At 53.7% G+C, this 15,895-nt stretch overlaps 2 non-coding genes and 2 pseudogenes across 2 annotated transcripts; all 4 read right to left on the bottom strand.

Moving 5' to 3' along the window:
* Nucleotides 1–388: 388 nt before the first annotated feature.
* Nucleotides 389–507, bottom strand: LOC138559011 (5S ribosomal RNA). Its single transcript, XR_011299129.1, has one exon. It is a non-coding gene; the product is annotated as a 5S ribosomal RNA (ribosomal RNA).
* Nucleotides 508–3,316: 2,809 nt separating this feature from the next.
* On the bottom strand, nucleotides 3,317–3,425 carry LOC138559025 (5S ribosomal RNA; annotated as a pseudogene).
* A 3,449-nt stretch (nucleotides 3,426–6,874) lies between these two features.
* Nucleotides 6,875–6,993, bottom strand: LOC138558949 (5S ribosomal RNA). Its single transcript, XR_011299067.1, has one exon. It is a non-coding gene; the product is annotated as a 5S ribosomal RNA (ribosomal RNA).
* A 3,115-nt stretch (nucleotides 6,994–10,108) lies between these two features.
* LOC138559024 (5S ribosomal RNA) lies at nucleotides 10,109–10,217 on the bottom strand (annotated as a pseudogene).
* Nucleotides 10,218–15,895: the final 5,678 nt, after the last annotated feature.

Here is a 15,895-nt window from a genome sequence, read left to right as displayed (position 1 = left end):
TTCCTCTAGAGCCCACATATGCAGATGAGGCCCATCCACTTGCCTCCCCTAGCTGTGGGGGGCCTTGCGCGTCCACTGGAGAGAAAACGGGGAGACGCTGGAGGTGCTTTGCCAGGGACACGAGTGGCCCTTTCTGGCTGCATCCACCCACCCGAGGCGGCAAGCTGCTGCCCTGGCTTCAGTCTCCTGCTGCTGCTGTTGCTGCTCCAAGTTAGTTTGGCGACAACGTGTCCGCCTCTGACGGGGCTCTGCATTGGAGCGAGGGCTGCTGTCTGCCCCTGTGCCTTTTTCACGCGCCGTGTTTGTTAAAATTAAAAGCGGAATGGAGGAAAAATGTAGTTCAAGACGGGGAAGACGAACGCCGCCTATCGGGCACAGAGTAGCAAAATGCCTACAGCACCTGGTATTCCCAGGCGGTCTCCCATCCAAGTACTAACCAGCCCCGACCCTGCTTAGCTTCCGAGATCGGACGAGATCGGGCGCATTCAGGGTGGTATGGCCGTAGGCGAAGAGTGCGCCGATTCCGAGCCTCTTGTGCTGTGTCGGCTCCTCCGACGTCCACTGCCCTCTTGCAAGGCTGAACGCTGTCCTCTGCAGTGTGCTTCTGCCCTTCTTTTTGCCTCAAGCTCAGGAGCCACAGCTGCCAGCTTGGAAAAGCAACGAGCGGCTCCATGCACCCACTTTTGAAATACCCACTTGCCTACTCATGTTTGCAAAGAAAGTGTCTGTAAATTCAGGCCAAGCCACACTTGCACTCACTCACCCAAGCATCCGTTCCTTACAAAACTTTAAAAAAAAACTCGGAAAGAAAGATGGAAATAAACACACACACAATTTTCCTGCTGGGGTCTCCTCGACTCTTTGGAAGGCAGAGGGCGATGTTGGTTGAGGCCTTACCTTCTCGGGCTGGCGGCCTACAAGTCCAGGAAAGAAGCAGGCCCAGTAACAGCAGCTGAGGCCCCCAGCCCAGCCCAGCCCAGGCAGGCATCAGCTTAAGGCTGACTCTCTACCCCACTGCTGCCCCAAATTGGTTTGGCAAAAGTTTGCAAAGAAGATGCCTGTAAATTTAACTCACGCCACACTAGCACTCACCCAGGCGTCGGTTCCTTACAAAAATAGAAAGCACCTCTAAAAAAGAAGAAATAAACACACACACAATTTTCCTGCTGGGGTCTCCTCGACTCTTTGAAAGGCAGAGGGCGATGTTGGTTGAGGCCCTTACCTTCTCCGGCTGGTGGCCTACAAGTCCAGGAAAGAAGCATGCCCAGTAACAGCAGCTGAGGCCCCCAGACCAGCCCAGCCCAGCCCAGGCAGCCATCAGCTGAAGGCTGACTCTCTACCCCAGTGCTGGTCCAAGTTGGTTTGGCAAAATTTTGCAAAGAAGATGCCTGTAAATGTAACTCACGCCACACTAGCACTCACCCAGGCGTCGGTTCCTTACAAAAATAGAAAGCACCTCTAAAAAAAGAAGAAATAAACACACACACAATTTTCCTGCTGCGGTCTCCTCGACTCTTTGGAAGGCAGAGGGCGATGTTGGTTGAAGCCCTTACCTTCTCTGGCTGGCGGCCTACAAGACCAGGAAAGAAGCAGGCCCAGTAACAGCAGCTGAGGCCCCCAGCCCAGCCCAGCCCAGCCCAGGCAGGCATCAGCGGAAGGCTGACTCTCTACCCCAGTGCTGCTCCAAGTTGGTTTGGCAAAAGTTTGCAAAGAAGCTGCCCGTAAATTCACCTCAAGCCACACTAGCACTCACCCAGTCGTCAGTTCCTTACAAAAATAGAAAGAATCTCTAAAAAAGAAGAAATAAACACACACACAATTTTCCTGCTTCTATTCCCTCGACTCTTTGGAAGGCAGAGGGCGATGTTGGTTGAGGCCTTACCTTCTCGGGCTGGCGGCCTACAAGTCCAGGAAAGAAGCAGGCCCAGTAACAGCAGCTGAGGCCCCCAGCCCAGCCCAGCCCAGGCAGGCATCAGCTTAAGGCTGACTCTCTACCCCACTGCTGCCCCAAATTGGTTTGGCAAAAGTTTGCAAAGAAGATGCCTGTAAATTTAACTCACGCCACACTAGCACTCACCCAGGCGTCGGTTCCTTACAAAAATAGAAAGCACCTCTAAAAAAGAAGAAATAAACACACACACAATTTTCCTGCTGCGGTCTCCTCGACTCTTTGGAAGGCAGAGGGCGATGTTGGTTGAAGCCCTTACCTTCTCTGGCTGGCGGCCTACAAGACCAGGAAAGAAGCAGGCCCAGTAACAGCAGCTGAGGCCCCCAGCCCAGCCACGCCTAGGCAGGCATCAGCGGAAGGCTGACTCTCTACCCCAGTGCTGCTCCAAGTTGGTTTGGCAAAAGTTTGCAAAGAAGCTGCCCGTAAATTCACCTCAAGCCACACTAGCACTCACCCAGGCGTCAGTTCCTTACAAAAATAGAAAGAATCTCTAAAAAAGAAGAAATAAACACACACACAATTTTCCTGCTTCTATCCCCTCGACTCCTTGGAAGGCGGAGGGCAACCTTCGCCGCTGGTGGCCTTCACATGCAGGAAAGAAGCACACCCAGGAACAGCAGCTGAGGCTCCCAGCCCAGGCAGGCTTCAGCTGAAGGCCGACTTGGGAAGCACTGAGGCCAGACCCTGGGCTCCTGGGTCCCTCGGTTGAAGGCTCGAGGCCAGACCCCTTGGCTCCTGTGTCCCTTGGCTGAAGGCTCGACCAGTGCTCGACCAGTGCTCGACCAGTGCTCGACCAGGCGAGATATTAGGTAGCATGGGGCCCAGCTGGGACTTCTAGGAAGCTTAGGGTGACGGCCGCTTCTGCCCCATCATCCAGAGGCCTGGCTATGGAGAGGCATGATGTGGCCTCCCTCCCTTCCTGCCTCTTGTAGGCACTTCTCCCCCGTGAGCACTTCCCGCTCCAAGTGTCCCCTTGTCTCCCAGGGTGCACTCTTCCTCTAGAGCCCACATATGCAGATGAGGCCCATCCACTTGCCTCCCCTAGCTGTAGGGGGCCTTGCGCGTCCACTGGAGAGAAAACGGGGAGACGCTGGAGGTGCTTTGCCAGGGACACGAGTGGCCCTTTCTGGCTGCATCCACCCACCCGAGGCGGCGAGCTGCTGCCCTGGCTTCAGTCTCCTGCTGCTCCAAGTTAGTTTGGCGACAACGTGTCCGCCTCTGACGGGGCTCTGCATTGGAGCGAGGGCTGCTGTCTGCCCCTGTGCCTTTTTCACGGCCGTGTTTGTTAAAATTAAAAGCGGAATGGAGGAAAAATGTAGTTCAAGACGGGGAAGACGAACGCCGCCTATCGGGCACAGAGTAGCAAAATGCCTACAGCACCTGGTATTCCCAGGCGGTCTCCCATCCAAGTACTAACCAGGCCCGACCCTGCTTAGCTTCCGAGATCGGGCGCATTCAGGGTGGTATGGCCGTAGGCGAAGAGTGCGCCGATTCCGAGCCTCTTGTGCTGTGTCGGCTCCTCCGACGTCCACTGCCCTCTTGCAAGGCTGAACGCTGTCCTCTGCAGTGTGCTTCTGCCCTTCTTTTTGCCTCAAGCTCAGGAGCCACAGCTGCCAGCTTGGAAAAGCAACGAGCAGCTCCATGCACCCACTTTTGAAATACCCACTTGCCTACTCATGTTTGCAAAGAAAGTGTCTGTAAATTCAGGCCAAGCCACACTTGCACTCACTCACCCAAGCATCCGTTCCTTACAAAACTTTAAAAAAAAACTCGGAAAGAAAGATGGAAATAAACACACACACAATTTTCCTGCTGGGGGCTCCTCGACGCTTTGGAAGGCAGAGGGTGATGTTGGTTGAGGCCCTTACCATCTCGGGCTGGTGGCCTACAAGTCCAGGAAAGAAGCAGGCCCAGTAACAGCAGCTGAGGCCCCCAGCCCAGCCCAGGCAGGCATCAGCTTAAGGCTGACTCTCTACCCCACTGCTGCCCCAAGTTGGTTTGGCAAAAGTTTGCAAAGAAGCTGCCCGTGAATTTACCTCAAGCCACACTAGCACTCACCCAGGCGTCAGTTCCTTACAAAAATAGAAAGCACCTCTAAAAAAAGAAGAAATAAACACACACACAATTTTCCTGCTGCGGTCTCCTCGACTCTTTGGAAGGCAGAGGGCGATGTTGGTTGAGGCCTTACCTTCTCAGGCTGGCGGCCTACAAGTCCAGGAAAGAAGCAGGCCCAGTAACAGCAACTGAGGCCCCCAGCCCAGCCACGCCTAGGCAGGCATCAGCGGAAGGCTGACTCTCTACCCCAGTGCTGCCCCAAGTTGTTTTGGCAAAAGTTTGCAAAGAAGCTGCCCGTAAATTTACCTCAAGCCACACTAGCACTCACCCAGGCGTCGGTTCCTTACAAAAATAGAAAGCATCTCTAAAAAAGAAGAAATAAACACACACACAATTTTCCTGCTGGGGACTCCTCGACTCTTTGGAAGGCAGAGGGCGATGTTGGTTGAGGCCCTTACTTTCTCCGGCTGGTGGCCTACAAGTCCAGGAAAGAAGCAGGCCCAGTAACAGCAGCTGAGGCCCCCAGCCCAGCCACGCCTAGGCAGGCATCAGCAGAAGGCTGACTCTCTACCCCACTGCTGCCCCAAGTTGGTTTGGCAAAAGTTTGCAAAGAAGATGCCTGTAAATTTAACTCACGCCACACTAGCACTCACCCAGGCGTCAGTTCCTTACAAAAATAGAAAGCACCTCTAAAAAAAGAAGAAATAAACACACACACAATTTTCCTGCTGGGGGCTCCTCGACTCTTTGGAAGGCAGAGGGTGATGTTGGTTGAGGCCCTTACCATCTCGGGCTGGTGACCTACAAGTCCAGGAAAGAAGCAGGCCCAGTAACAGCAGCTGAGGCCCCCAGCCCAGCCCAGCCCAGGCAGGCATCAGCTTAAGGCTGACTCTCTACCCCACTGCTGCCCCAAGTTGGTTTGGCAAAAGTTTGCAAAGAAGCTGCCCGTGAATTTACCTCAAGCCACACTAGCACTCACCCAGGCGTCAGTTCCTTACAAAAATAGAAAGCACCTCTAAAAAAAGAAGAAATAAACACACACACAATTTTCCTGCTGCGGTCTCCTCGACTCTTTGGAAGGCAGAGGGCGATGTTGGTTGAGGCCTTACCTTCTCAGGCTGGCGGCCTACAAGTCCAGGAAAGAAGCAGGCCCAGTAACAGCAACTGAGGCCCCCAGCCCAGCCACGCCTAGGCAGGCATCAGCGGAAGGCTGACTCTCTATCCCAGTGCTGCCCCAAGTTGATTTGGCAAAAGTTTGCAAAGAAGCTGCCCGTAAATTTACCTCAAGCCACACTAGCACTCACCCAGGCGTCGGTTCCTTACAAAAATAGAAAGCATCTCTAAAAAAAGAAGAAATAAACACACACACAATTTTCCTGCTGGGGTCTCCTCGACTCTTTGGAAGGCAGAGGGCGATGTTGGTTGAGGCCCTTACCTTCTCGGGCTGGTGGCCTACAAGTCCAGGAAAGAAGCAGGCCCAGTAACAGCAGCTGAGGCCCCCAGACCAGCCCAGCCCAGGCAGGCATCAGCTGAAGGCTGACTCTCTACCCCACTGCTGCTCCAAGTTGGTTTGGCAAAAGTTTGCAAAGAAGATGCCTGTAAATTTAGCTCACGCCACACTAGCACTCACCCAGGCGTCGTTTCCTTACAAAAATAGAAAGCATCTCTAAAAAAGAAGAAATAATCACACACACAATTTTCCTGCTGGGGACTCCTCGACTCTTTGGAAGGCAGAGGGCGATGTTGGTTGAGGCCCTTACTTTCTCCGGCTGGTGGCCTACAAGTCCAGGAAAGAAGCAGGCCCAGTAACAGCAGCTGAGGCCCCCAGCCCAGCCACGCCTAGGCAGGCATCAGCAGAAGGCTGACTCTCTACCCCACTGCTGCCCCAAGTTGGTTTGGCAAAAGTTTGCAAAGAAGCTGCCCGTGAATTTACCTCAAGCCACACTAGCACTCACCCAGGCGTCAGTTCCTTGCAAAAATAGAAAGCACCTCTAAAAAAAGAAGAAATAAACACACACACAATTTTCCTGCTGCGGTCTCCTCGACTCCTTAGAAGGCGGAGGGCAACCTTCGCCGCTGGTGGCCTTCACATGCAGGAAAGAAGCACACCCAGGAACAGCAGCTGAGGCTCCCAGCCCAGGCAGGCTTCAGCTGAAGGCCGACTTGGGAAGCACTGAGGCCAGACCCTGGGCTCCTGGGTCCCTCGGCTGAAGGCTCGAGGCCAGACCCCTTGGCTCCTGTGTCCCTTGGCTGAAGGCTCGACCAGTGCTCGACCAGGCTCGATCAGGCGAGATATTAGGTAGCATGGGGCCCAGCTGGGACTTCTAGGAAGCTTAGGGTGACGGCCGCTTCTGCCCCATCATCCAGAGGCCTGGCTATGGAGAGGCATGATGTGGCCTCCCTCCCTTCCTGCCTCTTGTAGGCACTTCTCCCCCGTGAGCACTTCCCGCTCCAGGTGTCCCCTTGTCTCCCAGGGTGCACTCTTCCTCTAGAGCCCACATATGCAGATGAGGCCCATCCACTTGCCTCCCCTAGCTGTAGGGGGCCTTGCGCGTCCACTGGAGAGAAAACGGGGAGACGCTGGAGGTGCTTTGCCAGGGACACGAGTGGCCCTTTCTGGCTGCATCCACCCACCCGAGGCGGCAAGCTGCTGCCCTGGCTTCAGTCTCCTGCTGCTGCTGCTGCTGCTCCAAGTTAGTTTGGCGACAACGTGTCCGCCTCTGACGGGGCTCTGCATTGGAGCGAGGGCTGCTGTCTGCCCCTGTGCCTTTTTCACGCGCCCTGTTTGTTAAAATTAAAAGCGGAATGGAGGAAAAATGTAGTTCAAGACGGAGAAGACGAACGCCGCCTATCGGGCACAGAGTAGCAAAATGCCTACAGCACCTGGTATTCCCAGGCGGTCTCCCATCCAAGTACTAACCAGGCCCGACCCTGCTTAGCTTCCGAGATCGGACGAGATCGGGCGCATTCAGGGTGGTATGGCCGTAGGCGAAGAGTGCGCCGATTCCGAGCCTCTTGTGCTGTGTCGGCTCCTCCGACGTCCACTGCCCTCTTGCAAGGCTGAACGCTGTCCTCTGCAGTGTGCTTCTGCCCTTCTTTTTGCCTCAAGCTCAGGAGCCACAGCTGCCAGCTTGGAAAAGCAACGAGCAGCTCCATGCACCCACTTTTGAAATACCCACTTGCCTACTCATGTTTGCAAAGAAAGTGTCTGTAAATTCAGGCCAAGCCACACTTGCACTCACTCACCCAAGCATCCGTTCCTTACAAAACTTTAAAAAAAAACTCGGAAAGAAAGATGGAAATAAACACACACACAATTTTCCTGCTGGGGGCTCCTCGACGCTTTGGAAGGCAGAGGGTGATGTTGGTTGAGGCCCTTACCATATCGGGCTGGTGACCTACAAGTCCAGGAAAGAAGCAGGCCCAGTAACAGCAGCTGAGGCCCCCAGCCCAGCCCAGCCCAGGCAGGCATCAGCTTAAGGCTGACTCTCTACCCCACTGCTGCCCCAAGTTGGTTTGGCAAAAGTTTGCAAAGAAGCTGCCCGTGAATTTACCTCAAGCCACACTAGCACTCACCCAGGCGTCAGTTCCTTACAAAAATAGAAAGCACCTCTAAAAAAAGAAGAAATAAACACACACACAATTTTCCTGCTGCGGTCTCCTCGACTCTTTGGAAGGCAGAGGGCGATGTTGGTTGAGGCCTTACCTTCTCAGGCTGGCGGCCTACAAGTCCAGGAAAGAAGCAGGCCCAGTAACAGCAACTGAGGCCCCCAGCCCAGCCACGCCTAGGCAGGCATCAGCGGAAGGCTGACTCTCTACCCCAGTGCTGCCCCAAGTTGTTTTGGCAAAAGTTTGCAAAGAAGCTGCCCGTAAATTTACCTCAAGCCACACTAGCACTCACCCAGGCGTCGGTTCCTTACAAAAATAGAAAGCATCTCTAAAAAAGAAGAAATAAACACACACACAATTTTCCTGCTGGGGACTCCTCGACTCTTTGGAAGGCAGAGGGCGATGTTGGTTGAGGCCCTTACTTTCTCCGGCTGGTGGCCTACAAGTCCAGGAAAGAAGCAGGCCCAGTAACAGCAGCTGAGGCCCCCAGCCCAGCCACGCCTAGGCAGGCATCAGCAGAAGGCTGACTCTCTACCCCACTGCTGCCCCAAGTTGGTTTGGCAAAAGTTTGCAAAGAAGATGCCTGTAAATTTAACTCACGCCACACTAGCACTCACCCAGGCGTCAGTTCCTTACAAAAATAGAAAGCACCTCTAAAAAAAGAAGAAATAAACACACACACAATTTTCCTGCTGCGGTCTCCTCGACTCTTTGGAAGGCAGAGGGCGATGTTGGTTGAGGCCTTACCTTCTCAGGCTGGCGGCCTACAAGTCCAGGAAAGAAGCAGGCCCAGTAACAGCAACTGAGGCCCCCAGCCCAGCCACGCCTAGGCAGGCATCAGCGGAAGGCTGACTCTCTACCCCAGTGCTGCCCCAAGTTGGTTTGGCAAAAGTTTGCAAAGAAGCTGCCCGTAAATTTACCTCAAGCCACACTAGCACTCACCCAGGCGTCGGTTCCTTACAAAAATAGAAAGCATCTCTAAAAAAAGAAGAAATACACACACACAATTTTCCTGCTGGGGACACCTCGACTCTTTGGAAGGCAGAGGGCGATGTTGGTTGAGGCCCTTACCTTCTCGGGCTGGTGGCCTACAAGTCCAGGAAAGAAGCAGGCCCAGTAACAGCAGCTGAGGCCCCCAGACCAGCCCAGCCCAGGCAGGCATCAGCAGAAGGCTGACTCTCTACCCCACTGCTGCTCCAAGTTGGTTTGGCAAAAGTTTGCAAAGAAGATGCCTGTAAATTTAGCTCACGCCACACTAGCACTCACCCAGGCGTCGTTTCCTTACAAAAATAGAAAGCATCTCTAAAAAAGAAGAAATAAACACACACACAATTTTCCTGCTGGGGACTCCTCGACTCTTTGGAAGGCAGAGGGCGATGTTGGTTGAGGCCCTTACTTTCTCCGGCTGGTGGCCTACAAGTCCAGGAAAGAAGCAGGCCCAGTAACAGCAGCTGAGGCCCCCAGCCCAGCCACGCCTAGGCAGGCATCAGCGGAAGGCTGACTCTCTACCCCACTGCTGCCCCAAGTTGGTTTGGCAAAAGTTTGCAAAGAAGCTGCCCGTGAATTTACCTCAAGCCACACTAGCACTCATCCAGGCGTCAGTTCCTTGCAAAAATAGAAAGCACCTCTAAAAAAAGAAGAAATAAACACACACACAATTTTCCTGCTGCGGTCTCCTCGACTCCTTAGAAGGCGGAGGGCAACCTTCGCCGCTGGTGGCCTTCACATGCAGGAAAGAAGCACACCCAGGAACAGCAGCTGAGGCTCCCAGCCCAGGCAGGCTTCAGCTGAAGGCCGACTTGGGAAGCACTGAGGCCAGACCCTGGGCTCCTGGGTCCCTCGGCTGAAGGCTCGAGGCCAGACCCCTTGGCTCCTGTGTCCCTTGGCTGAAGGCTCGACCAGGCTCGATCAGGCGAGATATTAGGTAGCATGGGGCCCAGCTGGGACTTCTAGGAAGCTTAGGGTGACGGCCGCTTCTGCCCCATCATCCAGAGGCCTGGCTATGGAGAGGCATGATGTGGCCTCCCTCCCTTCCTGCCTCTTGTAGGCACTTCTCCCCCGTGAGCACTTCCCGCTCCAGGTGTCCCCTTGTCTCCCAGGGTGCACTCTTCCTCTAGAGCCCACATATGCAGATGAGGCCCATCCACTTGCCTCCCCTAGCTGTAGGGGGCCTTGCGCGTCCACTGGAGAGAAAACGGGGAGACGCTGGAGGTGCTTTGCCAGGGACACGAGTGGCCCTTTCTGGCTGCATCCACCCACCCGAGGCGGCAAGCTGCTGCCCTGGCTTCAGTCTCCTGCTGCTGCTGCTGCTGCTCCAAGTTAGTTTGGCGACAACGTGTCCGCCTCTGACGGGGCTCTGCATTGGAGCGAGGGCTGCTGTCTGCCCCTGTGCCTTTTTCACGCGCCGTGTTTGTTAAAATTAAAAGCGGAATGGAGGAAAAATGTAGTTCAAGACGGAGAAGACGAACGCCGCCTATCGGGCACAGAGTAGCAAAATGCCTACAGCACCTGGTATTCCCAGGCGGTCTCCCATCCAAGTACTAACCAGGCCCGACCCTGCTTAGCTTCCGAGATCGGGCGCATTCAGGGTGGTATGGCCGTAGGCGAAGAGTGCGCCGATTCTGAGCCTCTTGTGCTGTGTCGGCTCCTCCGACGTCCACTGCCCTCTTGCAAGGCTGAACGCTGTCCTCTGCAGTGTGCTTCTGCCCTTCTTTTTGCCTCAAGCTCAGGAGCCACAGCTGCCAGCTTGGAAAAGCAACGAGCAGCTCCATGCACCCACTTTTGAAATACCCACTTGCCTACTCATGTTTGCAAAGAAAGTGTCTGTAAATTCAGGCCAAGCCACACTTGCACTCACTCACCCAAGCATCCGTTCCTTACAAAACTTTAAAAAAAAACTCGGAAAGAAAGATGGAAATAAACACACACACAATTTTCCTGCTGGGGGCTCCTCGACGCTTTGGAAGGCAGAGGGTGATGTTGGTTGAGGCCCTTACCATCTCGGGCTGGTGGCCTACAAGTCCAGGAAAGAAGCAGGCCCAGTAACAGCAGCTGAGGCCCCCAGCCCAGCCCAGGCAGGCATCAGCTTAAGGCTGACTCTCTACCCCACTGCTGCCCCAAGTTGGTTTGGCAAAAGTTTGCAAAGAAGCTGCCCGTGAATTTACCTCAAGCCACACTAGCACTCACCCAGGCGTCAGTTCCTTACAAAAATAGAAAGCACCTCTAAAAAAAGAAGAAATAAACACACACACAATTTTCCTGCTGCGGTCTCCTCGACTCTTTGGAAGGCAGAGGGCGATGTTGGTTGAGGCCTTACCTTCTCAGGCTGGCGGCCTACAAGTCCAGGAAAGAAGCAGGCCCAGTAACAGCAACTGAGGCCCCCAGCCCAGCCACGCCTAGGCAGGCATCAGCGGAAGGCAGACTCTCTACCCCAGTGCTGCCCCAAGTTGTTTTGGCAAAAGTTTGCAAAGAAGCTGCCCGTAAATTTACCTCAAGCCACACTAGCACTCACCCAGGCGTCGGTTCCTTACAAAAATAGAAAGCATCTCTAAAAAAGAAGAAATAAACACACACACAATTTTCCTGCTGGGGACTCCTCGACTCTTTGGAAGGCAGAGGGCGATGTTGGTTGAGGCCCTTACTTTCTCCGGCTGGTGGCCTACAAGTCCAGGAAAGAAGCAGGCCCAGTAACAGCAGCTGAGGCCCCCAGCCCAGCCACGCCTAGGCAGGCATCAGCAGAAGGCTGACTCTCTACCCCACTGCTGCCCCAAGTTGGTTTGGCAAAAGTTTGCAAAGAAGATGCCTGTAAATTTAACTCACGCCACACTAGCACTCACCCAGGCGTCAGTTCCTTACAAAAATAGAAAGCACCTCTAAAAAAAGAAGAAATAAACACACACACAATTTTCCTGCTGCGTCTCCTCGACTCTTTGGAAGGCAGAGGGCGATGTTGGTTGAGGCCTTACCTTCTCAGGCTGGCGGCCTACAAGTCCAGGAAAGAAGCAGGCCCAGTAACAGCAACTGAGGCCCCCAGCCCAGCCACGCCTAGGCAGGCATCAGCGGAAGGCTGACTCTCTACCCCAGTGCTGCCCCAAGTTGGTTTGGCAAAAGTTTGCAAAGAAGCTGCCCGTAAATTTACCTCAAGCCACACTAGCACTCACCCAGGCGTCGGTTCCTTACAATAATAGAAAGCATCTCTAAAAAAGAAGAAATAAACACACACACAATTTTCCTGCTGCGGTCTCCTCGACTCTTTGGAAGGCAGAGGGCGATGTTGGTTGAGGCCTTACCTTCTCAGGCTGGCGGCCTACAAGTCCAGGAAAGAAGCAGGCCCAGTAACAGCAACTGAGGCCCCCAGCCCAGCAACGCCTAGGCAGGCATCAGCAGAAGGCTGACTCTCTACCCGACTGCTGCCCCAAGTTGGTTTGGCAAAAGTTTGCAAAGAAGATGCCTGTAAATTTAACTCACGCCACACTAGCACTCACCCAGGCGTCGGTTCCTTACAATAATAGAAAGCATCTCTAAAAAAGAAGAAATAAACACACACACAATTTTCCTGCTGGGGTCTCCTCGACTCTTTGGAAGGCAGAGGGCGATGTTGGTTGAGGCCCTTACTTTCTCCGGCTGGTGGCCTACAAGTCCAGGAAAGAAGCAGGCCCAGTAACAGCAGCTGAGGCCCCCAGCCCAGCCACGCCTAGGCAGGCATCAGCAGAAGGCTGACTCTCTACCCCACTGCTGCCCCAAGTTGGTTTGGCAAAAGTTTGCAAAGAAGATGCCTGTAAATTTAACTCATGCCACACTAGCACTCACCCAGGCGTCAGTTCCTTACAAAAATAGAAAGCACCTCTAAAAAAAGAAGAAATAAACACACACACAATTTTCCTGCTGCGGTCTCCTCGACTCTTTGGAAGGCAGAGGGCGATGTTGGTTGAGGCCTTACCTTCTCAGGCTGGCGGCCTACAAGTCCAGGAAAGAAGCAGGCCCAGTAACAGCAACTGAGGCCCCCAGCCCAGCCACGCCTAGGCAGGCATCAGCGGAAGGCTGACTCTCTACCCCAGTGCTGCCCCAAGTTGGTTTGGCAAAAGTTTGCAAAGAAGCTGCCCGTAAATTTACCTCAAGCCACACTAGCACTCACCCAGGCGTCGGTTCCTTACAAAAATAGAAAGCATCTCTAAAAAAAGAAGAAATAAACACACACAATTTTCCTGCTGGGGTCTCCACGACTCTTTGGAAGGCAGAGGGCGATGTTGGTTGAGGCCCTTACCTTCTCGGGCTGGTGGCCTACAAGTCCAGGAAAGAAGCAGGCCCAGTAACAGCAGCTGAGGCCCCCAGACCAGCCCAGCCCAGGCAGGCATCAGCTGAAGGCTGACTCTCTACCCCACTGCTGCTCCAAGTTGGTTTGGCAAAAGTTTGCAAAGAAGATGCCTGTAAATTTAGCTCACGCCACACTAGCACTCACCCAGGCGTCGGTTCCTTACAAAAATAGAAAGCATCTCTAAAAAAGAAGAAATAAACACACACACAATTTTCCTGCTGGGGACTCCTCGACTCTTTGGAAGGCAGAGGGCGATGTTGGTTGAGGCCCTTACTTTCTCCGGCTGGTGGCCTACAAGTCCCGGAAAGAAGCAGGCCCAGTAACAGCAGCTGAGGCCCCCAGCCCAGCTACGCCTAGGCAGGCATCAGCAGAAGGCTGACTCTCTACCCCACTGCTGCCCCAAGTTGGTTTGGCAAAAGTTTGCAAAGAAGCTGCCCGTGAATTTACCTCAAGCCACACTAGCACTCACCCAGGCGTCAGTTCCTTGCAAAAATAGAAAGCACCTCTAAAAAAAGAAGAAATAAACACACACACAATTTTCCTGCTGCGGTCTCCTCGACTCTTTGGAAGGCAGAGGGCGATGTTGGTTGAGGCCTTACCTTCTCAGGCTGGCGGCCTACAAGTCCAGGAAAGAAGCAGGCCCAGTAACAGCAACTGAGGCCCCCAGCCCAGCCCAGCCCAGGCAGGCATCAGCGGAAGGCTGACTCTCTACCCCAGTGCTGCTCCAAGTTGGTTTGGCAAAAGTTTGCAAAGAAGCTGCCCGTGAATTTACCTCAAGCCACACTAGCACTCACCCAGGCGTCAGTTCCTTGCAAAAATAGAAAGCACCTCTAAAAAAAGAAGAAATAAACACACACACAATTTTCCTGCTCCGGTCTCCTCGACTCTTTGGAAGGCAGAGGGCGATGTTGGTTGAGGCCTTACCTTCTCAGGCTGGCGGCCTACAAGTCCAGGAAAGAAGCAGGCCCAGTAACAGCAGCTGAGGCCCCCAGCCCAGCCCAGCCCACGCAGGCATCAGCGGAAGGCTGACTCTCTACCCCAGTGCTGGTCCAAGTTGGTTTGGCAAAAGTTTGCAAAGAAGATGCCTGTAAATTTAACTCAAGCCACACTAGCACTCACCCAGGCGTCGGTTCCTTACAATAATAGAAAGCATCTCTAAAAAAGAAGAAATAAACACACACACAATTTTCCTGCTGGGGTCTCCTCGACTCTTTGGAAGGCAGAGGGCGATGTTGGTTGAGGCCCTTACTTTCTCCGGCTGGTGGCCTACAAGTCCAGGAAAGAAGCAGGCCCAGTAACAGCAGCTGAGGCCCCCAGCCCAGCCACGCCTAGGCAGGCATCAGCAGAAGGCTGACTCTCTACCCCACTGCTGCCCCAAGTTGGTTTGGCAAAAGTTTGCAAAGAAGATGCCTGTAAATTTAACTCATGCCACACTAGCACTCACCCAGGCGTCAGTTCCTTACAAAAATAGAAAGCACCTCTAAAAAAAGAAGAAATAAACACACACACAATTTTCCTGCTGCGGTCTCCTCGACTCTTTGGAAGGCAGAGGGCGATGTTGGTTGAGGCCTTACCTTCTCAGGCTGGCGGCCTACAAGTCCAGGAAAGAAGCAGGCCCAGTAACAGCAACTGAGGCCCCCAGCCCAGCCACGCCTAGGCAGGCATCAGCGGAAGGCTGACTCTCTACCCCAGTGCTGCCCCAAGTTGGTTTGGCAAAAGTTTGCAAAGAAGCTGCCCGTAAATTTACCTCAAGCCACACTAGCACTCACCCAGGCGTCGGTTCCTTACAAAAATAGAAAGCATCTCTAAAAAAAGAAGAAATAAACACACACAATTTTCCTGCTGGGGTCTCCTCGACTCTTTGGAAGGCAGAGGGCGATGTTGGTTGAGGCCCTTACCTTCTCGGGCTGGTGGCCTACAAGTCCAGGAAAGAAGCAGGCCCAGTAACAGCAGCTGAGGCCCCCAGACCAGCCCAGCCCAGGCAGGCATCAGCTGAAGGCTGACTCTCTACCCCACTGCTGCTCCAAGTTGGTTTGGCAAAAGTTTGCAAAGAAGATGCCTGTAAATTTAGCTCACGCCACACTAGCACTCACCCAGGCGTCGGTTCCTTACAAAAATAGAAAGCATCTCTAAAAAAGAAGAAATAAACACACACACAATTTTCCTGCTGGGGACTCCTCGACTCTTTGGAAGGCAGAGGGCGATGTTGGTTGAGGCCCTTACTTTCTCCGGCTGGTGGCCTACAAGTCCCGGAAAGAAGCAGGCCCAGTAACAGCAGCTGAGGCCCCCAGCCCAGCCACGCCTAGGCAGGCATCAGCAGAAGGCTGACTCTCTACCCCACTGCTGCCCCAAGTTGGTTTGGCAAAAGTTTGCAAAGAAGCTGCCCGTGAATTTACCTCAAGCCACACTAGCACTCACCCAGGCGTCAGTTCCTTGCAAAAATAGAAAGCACCTCTAAAAAAAGAAGAAATAAACACACACACAATTTTCCTGCTGCGGTCTCCTCGACTCTTTGGAAGGCAGAGGGCGATGTTGGTTGAGGCCTTACCTTCTCAGGCTGGCGGCCTACAAGTCCAGGAAAGAAGCAGGCCCAGTAACAGCAACTGAGGCCCCCAGCCCAGCCCAGCCCAGCCCAGGCAGGCATCAGCGGAAGGCTGACTCTCTACCCCAGTGCTGCTCCAAGTTGGTTTGGCAAAAGTTTGCAAAGAAGCTGCCCGTGAATTTACCTCAAGCCACACTAGCACTCACCCAGGCGTCAGTTCCTTGCAAAAATAGAAAGCACCTCTAAAAAAAGAAGAAATAAACACACACACAATTTTCCTGCTGCGGTCTCCTCGACTCTTTGGAAGGCAGAGGGCGATGTTGGTTGAGGCCTTACCTTCTCAGGCTGGCGGCCTACAAGTCCAGGAAAGAAGCAGGCCCAGTAACAGCAGCTGAGGCCCCCAGCCCAGCCCAGCCCAGGCAGGCAT

This window comes from Ambystoma mexicanum, unplaced genomic scaffold, assembly GCF_040938575.1.
Source record: "Ambystoma mexicanum isolate Mex_15411 unplaced genomic scaffold, UKY_AmexF1_1 Mex_scaf34, whole genome shotgun sequence".
Lineage (NCBI taxonomy): Eukaryota > Metazoa > Chordata > Amphibia > Caudata > Ambystomatidae > Ambystoma > Ambystoma mexicanum.
The sequence above is the reverse complement of the archived record's forward strand: the minus strand, read 5'-3'. Positions and strand labels throughout refer to the sequence as shown.